A 6,103-nucleotide genomic window follows, 5' to 3' on the forward strand; every position below is an offset into this window, starting at 1 on the left:
GGCTTGGAGGAGCCCTTAGGAGCGTCAAATGAGCAGCAAGCTTGGAGGAGCCCTTGGGAGCACGGGCCTTCTTTCCCAAGACCAAATGACTTTTCGAAGACATCTTTCTCTTAGAGGATCTTTAACTCCTCTGAGTCTGTCACCAAGTGTCTACCTATCTCAAGCAAGTGAGCTATCATGACATCCCGGATAACACTCAATCTTGCAGGAGGAGTGCCATTTTCTTCTAGAAGCCAGACCTACAAGCATTATAGCTTCTGAAGAGCCTTCAGTACCAGCGTGAATCACTTGCTCTCCATCTTTCAACGGAGCATTGAAGAGCCTGGCTATCATGTTTACACATCAAACATGCAGTTTGGTGGTGAGTCACCAAAGGCATCAAAGGATTCTCCTTTCTTACGGATAGAATTTTCTACCCCACTCCCACCAGATGATGACAAAGGGAGTTGTGTCTCGCTAAATTCCTTCTTGACATAGCTGACATCACAGTGCCCTAACCGTGTGTCTCTGAAAGTGCCTGATATCCAAGGCAGAAGAGAGCCATCGACGTGGAGTTGTCTTTGAGTTTGCCTCCCTAAACTGTGAGACCTCCACCACTATGACACTGTTATCTACGGAATTACTTTTTTGGACATGCTTCAAATCACCAAGAAGGGCCGCTGCCTTATTGAGCTAAGCTCTCCAATGGCCAGGTTGCAAAGCCAACACCTTCGAGTACATCTCTATTGCTCGTTGAAACCTGCCCATGTCCCTTAGCAGGCCACCCAAATTGTAAAGCACATCCATATGGTTAGGCTTCAAATCGATTGCCTTCTGAAATTCATGAACTGCCCGTTCATCATCTCCCATAGCATGCAAAGTTGATCCAAGGTCACAATGTGCATCTGAGTAATCACTTTTAAGAAATATTGCCTCCATAAGTGCTTTCTCTGCAGCCCTGTATTCTCCAACACCATAGAGTGCACTCCCAAGCAATTTCAAGGCCCTATAATGTTTGGGTTCTCTAATAGGAGCTTCCTTGTAATGTTCACTTGCACCCAGGAGCATGCCTTCAGCTTCAAGTGCAATTCCAAGGTTCACATGGTCTGAGGTAGAAGGCCATTCCACTGGTTACCTGAAATCTCTGCAGCATCCAAAGTTGAGGTGTAGTAATCTCTTGCTTCAGCATGTTGGCCAAGAGAATACAAAAGCATTTCCAAGGTGGAAATGTGGCCTAGGATCAGTAGGCTTCACCTCGCTAGCTCGCCTAAAGGTAGTTAGAGCCTCTACATACAATGCATGATCATATAAAGTTTCCTCTATGCCCAGCAGATCAGATTAAAAGCATCCTGGATCTGGAGCTACAGTTGTGCTTGGATTTGATAAAGACATGAAGATACTAGGCAATAGAGACGCCTTGTGTGGATTGGTTTTCTGTGGCTTCATAGGAGTATTGAGGTTGTGGCACTAGCCAAAACCTCAGGGTTGTGCAGGCATTAGAGGCCATTGAATGGCTTCCAAAGTTAGTAGATACATTGATTGTGATACCAAATGACAGACTACTTGACATTGCTCAACAACAAACACTTTTGTAGGATGCTTTTCTTCTGGCTGATGATGTATTGCAGCAAGGTGTACAGGGCATTTTTGACATCATTACAGTTCCAGGTCTTGTTAATGTAGATTTTGTAGATGTGACAGCAGTAATGACAGACCCTGACACTGCCATCACACTTTTATGCAATCCACTCTCTGTTTCTGAATTCTGAATTCAAGTTACTGGGAGCACTTGATTGTTGTGTTGTTGTGATATTTACAGATCTGATTGCCTTGCCATGGGGTTGCAACTTGTCAGTGTGTTAGAGGTCCAAAATGAAGTTTGAAACTGAGGATGCTTCAGAGAAAAGATTTGCAAGCACCATCATAGGGATTGAGGACATGGATGCTACAAGCTAACCTGGGTTCCCAAGCTCACAACAGAAGCTATGGTGGGTTGCCTGCTACTGTCAGATGGCTGGATTTTATGGTTTTGTGAGTGTCTATTCTTTCAAAATGAGGCATGGTTGGGGTCATTGAGATCCTGAATAAGGTGCTGGTAGTATAGCATCTCTTTCCAGTTTTTGCTCCGTTTGTATGCCAATTTATGACTGATAATCCAACTCTAAGCTTTTGAAGACTGGATTGGTTGAGTTATTTGAGAACTCAAATCAACATTTAGGGGAACTTGAGATTAGAGGCCATTGTTTCTGGGATACAGTTTTCTCAACTTCTAAACACCAAAGTGGTTGAGCTATTTCATTTTTGAGTATAGGAGAGCTAGGAAAAGTACTCAATAATTTTGAAACTTCTGCTTCAATAGTCCCTATAGCCATGGAGTGAACCACATGATGCAGTCCATGTAGCAATTTTGATGACATGTCTGCAGAAAGCATCATTTCTGACACTGATATACTAAGCAATGCCAATTCAGATGGTGTGGTTTTGATGGAACATTTGGATGATAGATCAGTAGGGAACTACAGATCTCTTATGGTTTCATTCAAAACAGGATAGGTTGTAGACAGTTTTAGACAGCCAACTTTGGGCTATCATAACTTTTTTTGACATTCTTTGAAATCTATTGTTAAGTGCTTTGTTTGAAGAGGAAAGTGTTAGCTTCAGTTTGAATCAAAAAGTTTGTCAAGCAGAGCTTTTAGTCAAAAGTTATGGCTGATTTAGTACCTATAGGTACTGCAGGACTGCACTTTCCATAGACAAGGAAACAGAGTATTATGGGTCTAATTAGAGATGTTGCTTCTAAGAGGGTGGATATGCCTTTGGTAGATGTTATGATTACTTTGTCACATGATTTTATGGCTTATGATGACTCTCAAATGGCATTGGAAGAGATAGATGTGAGTCTAGTTGAGCAAGTACTTATCCATCAGTTACAACCACATACCTCTCAGTTGGTTCAACAAGGTGTAATGTAGACTCTTATCAATCTCTATGATAACAGTATCTTACAAGAATGTATATGCAATGCTGAAGCTAAACACATGTTGTTGGGATTACTAACCATGGAGAATGTGGAGCCTCAAGCTGATTTGTGGGCATCAATGAAGTACTTTTGTAGTAGCGGTACTACTCTTTTGCAGTCTTTTCAAGGCAAGGATGTATTACATTGGTTGATATCATTGCTTAATCAATCGTCTCACCAACAGTTAGAATATGCATTGATATTGCTTTCTACTCTTTTTGCTGAGATTGATGACAATGAGTGGGCTACGACAGTTTATACACCTCCATTGGTTAGTAAGCGATCATGGAATTCATTAGAAGGACAGCTAGCATGGGAAATATTGGATGTTGGGACAAATTCATTGGTCCAACTTGTTGGCAAATATTCTACCAAGTTAACGGAATATGCTGCTTTCATCCTGATTCGTATCTCTATTTACCATGAAGGAATTTGTGATTGTGTAAAGATGGCTATTAACCTTTTGCTGAAAAATGCTTTATGGAAAAAGAAAATGCTTACAGCAATTGTTACTTGGTGCATTAACCTCAAGGATCGGGTTCCGCCTGCTCTACAACATGTGATTCTTTCTTTTGAATACTTTGATGCTGCTTTTATGTCTAAATCTATAGAAGTGAATCATGGACAGCAAGTACACTTTGTACAAAGCCAAAATGAAGAGAATTATTCCATAGATCTTGGTCAGCAAATCAATGGGAATCAACCAATTGCAGTGCTGAACTCTTTGTCTCCTCAAGGTCAACCATATGAAGAAGACCAAGCTGATCAGCAAGCTGATGCTGTAGTTAAAGCCAATGCATATGAAGATCACTTGGTAAGTAATCAGCCTTTTGGACCATCTAAGGAGGAATATGAACCTGTTGAAAATGAAGACTTTATAGTTCTTGATAATGCTTATGATGGATTAGTTGAGGATATGCATCAGTTCACACTCAATCAGGAACTACCTCAACTAGAAGAAGAGTTAGATGCATATGACCATGGTTATGACAACTTGGATAATGATTTTGATGATTGGTATGCTGATAATGAGGATGTACATGAGATTCATGATGGTTATAATATGACAGATGATGGATATGCGTATGGTGATGATTATGGGGATCTTTCTTCCTACCCATTTGACCCGGGTGGTCAAGATTATGAGTTTGATGACAAATCTTCTCCTCTTGATCATTATTATGATGATATACCTTTTGATCCAGGAGGTTTTGAGCAGGATTTTGCACCTTCATTAGGCCAACGTCCATATTGGGGTTCAGAATCTTCATCTTTGAGAGGTTTATTTGGCTGAAAATTAGTCCATTTATCTCTTGTTCTACTGCAGATAGTTTCTAGACAGCTTATTGTTTTGGTTCAGCTTCAATTCTGATTTGATTACAAAAGAAGGATATCTATATGGGTTGCAAGTATGTCCAATGAGTTTTCTTTTGACTCACAGCACACTTGATTTGGATATGCCCATCACAAGATATCTCCATTTTACTACAGCAGGTTCTGTAGTAGACATCAAGCTGTCTATTTCTTGCAGGCATCCTTTCTTGGAGTTATGATGGTTTAGTTTTCAGTTTTATCATTTCAAAATGGATGTTCATATGGCCTATTCACTTTTCCACTTATGATCTTATCCATTACTTAGTACAAATTAGTTGCTTTTCCTATTTTTGTAGGCCTTGTATCAGAGTAGTACTTTGTTTCATCTATCCTTTTCTAGTATTTCAGGTTTGTTTTTTAGGACAAAAACTTTTGGGAAGGGATGGATTGTAAGGAGCTGGGAATAAGGATTTAGTGTAAATAATGTTGATATTATGCCACGTCACGCTGACATTGGTATAAAAGGAGAGGATATGTAATTTTTCAGATATTTTTGGGCATATTAATACAATTATAATCTTTATCTCCTATCTTTCTCACATCTTCTATGGCTTCTCCCTCTTTCCTGTCTTTCTCTCTCTAAATCTAGTCTTTCCCTCTCCTCGTCACTCTTCTTCTCTCTCTTCCTACAATCTTTCTCTCTCTTCTGCAGTCATCTCTCTCCTCTTTCTCTCTCCCTAGTTCTCTCTTTAACACTAAATCTACCTTTTGATTCCACTTCTTCATTGCTTACTTTTGTCAGGGATGGCGAAAATTGTCTATTAAGTTATTGCAAATGCTTAGATGAAAATATTCATATGCATCAAAATTATCAATCAATGTTATATAGCATTCATCAATATTTGTTATAATCCCAGGGTTCTTTAAATGTGTTGAAAAAAGCATTGCAAGATCAACAAATCAAAGTGTAGAAGCTTGAAGAAGAATTGAAGCAATATAAAGACAAGGGACAAGACATGTCAAAGGACAGCCAAAGACATTCAACCTTGGAGGAGGAGAATGATTCATTAAAATCACTTTTGAAGCAAATGGAAAAGGATAAGAATATTGCAAAAGAAAAGTTTCAAAGGTGCAAGCAAACTCCCATGGGTTAGAAGCAAAGAAAACGTTAATTAGTCCAATTCTATCACTATCCTTGAATAGTGGAGTACGAAAAAGATATGTGCAACATTAAGATTTGTCATTTTTGATTGAAAGACAATCCTAATCTACTTTTTTTTCTATTTTTTCTCAAAAAAAATTTCAATGATGTTGGAGGCCAAGGGGAGGGTCAGTAAATGGAGCTTTTAGAGGCATTCTTAAAATGCAAGCATATGATTGGAATTTTGAGAGATCCTTGATATTGAGCCCTCCAACTTGCTTCTTTGAATGAGGTCCTTATGAATGTTTTGAATAATTATCTATGAAAGAAGTTCAAATCACATGTGATATAGCCAGGGTTAGTTGACAAGGCTATGAGACCATATACGGTGTGATAGCAAGCATTGGCTTGTAGCAAAATAAAGCACATGATTTTGCCTCGTCCATTTTAGTTGAGATATGTAAGATGAGCAGGAAATATATCCATTGCTAATTCAATACAAGATTTTTTTAATCATTAAAAAAATGAAAGTGGAGGGAATTAAAGTTGAAAAGATTTCTTATGACTATGATAACTTCAACAATATTTTTGTTGACCTGGTTAAGTTGCAATGTACCTTGGCTCATTTCTACAAGATACAATGCTTGGAA

General features: G+C 38.8%; 1 pseudogene; it reads right to left on the bottom strand.

The window, feature by feature from the left end:
• Positions 1-335: 335 nt before the first annotated feature.
• On the bottom strand, positions 336-2,414 carry LOC148026874 (putative TPR repeat-containing protein At1g05150 pseudogene; annotated as a pseudogene).
• Positions 2,415-6,103: the final 3,689 nt, after the last annotated feature.

The sequence above is a fragment of the Lygodium microphyllum genome, chromosome 13 (genome assembly GCF_053477565.2).
Source record: "Lygodium microphyllum isolate KBCC chromosome 13, Lygodium_microphyllum_v1.1.10, whole genome shotgun sequence".
In the NCBI taxonomy this organism is placed as follows: Eukaryota; Viridiplantae; Streptophyta; class Polypodiopsida; order Schizaeales; family Lygodiaceae; genus Lygodium; species Lygodium microphyllum.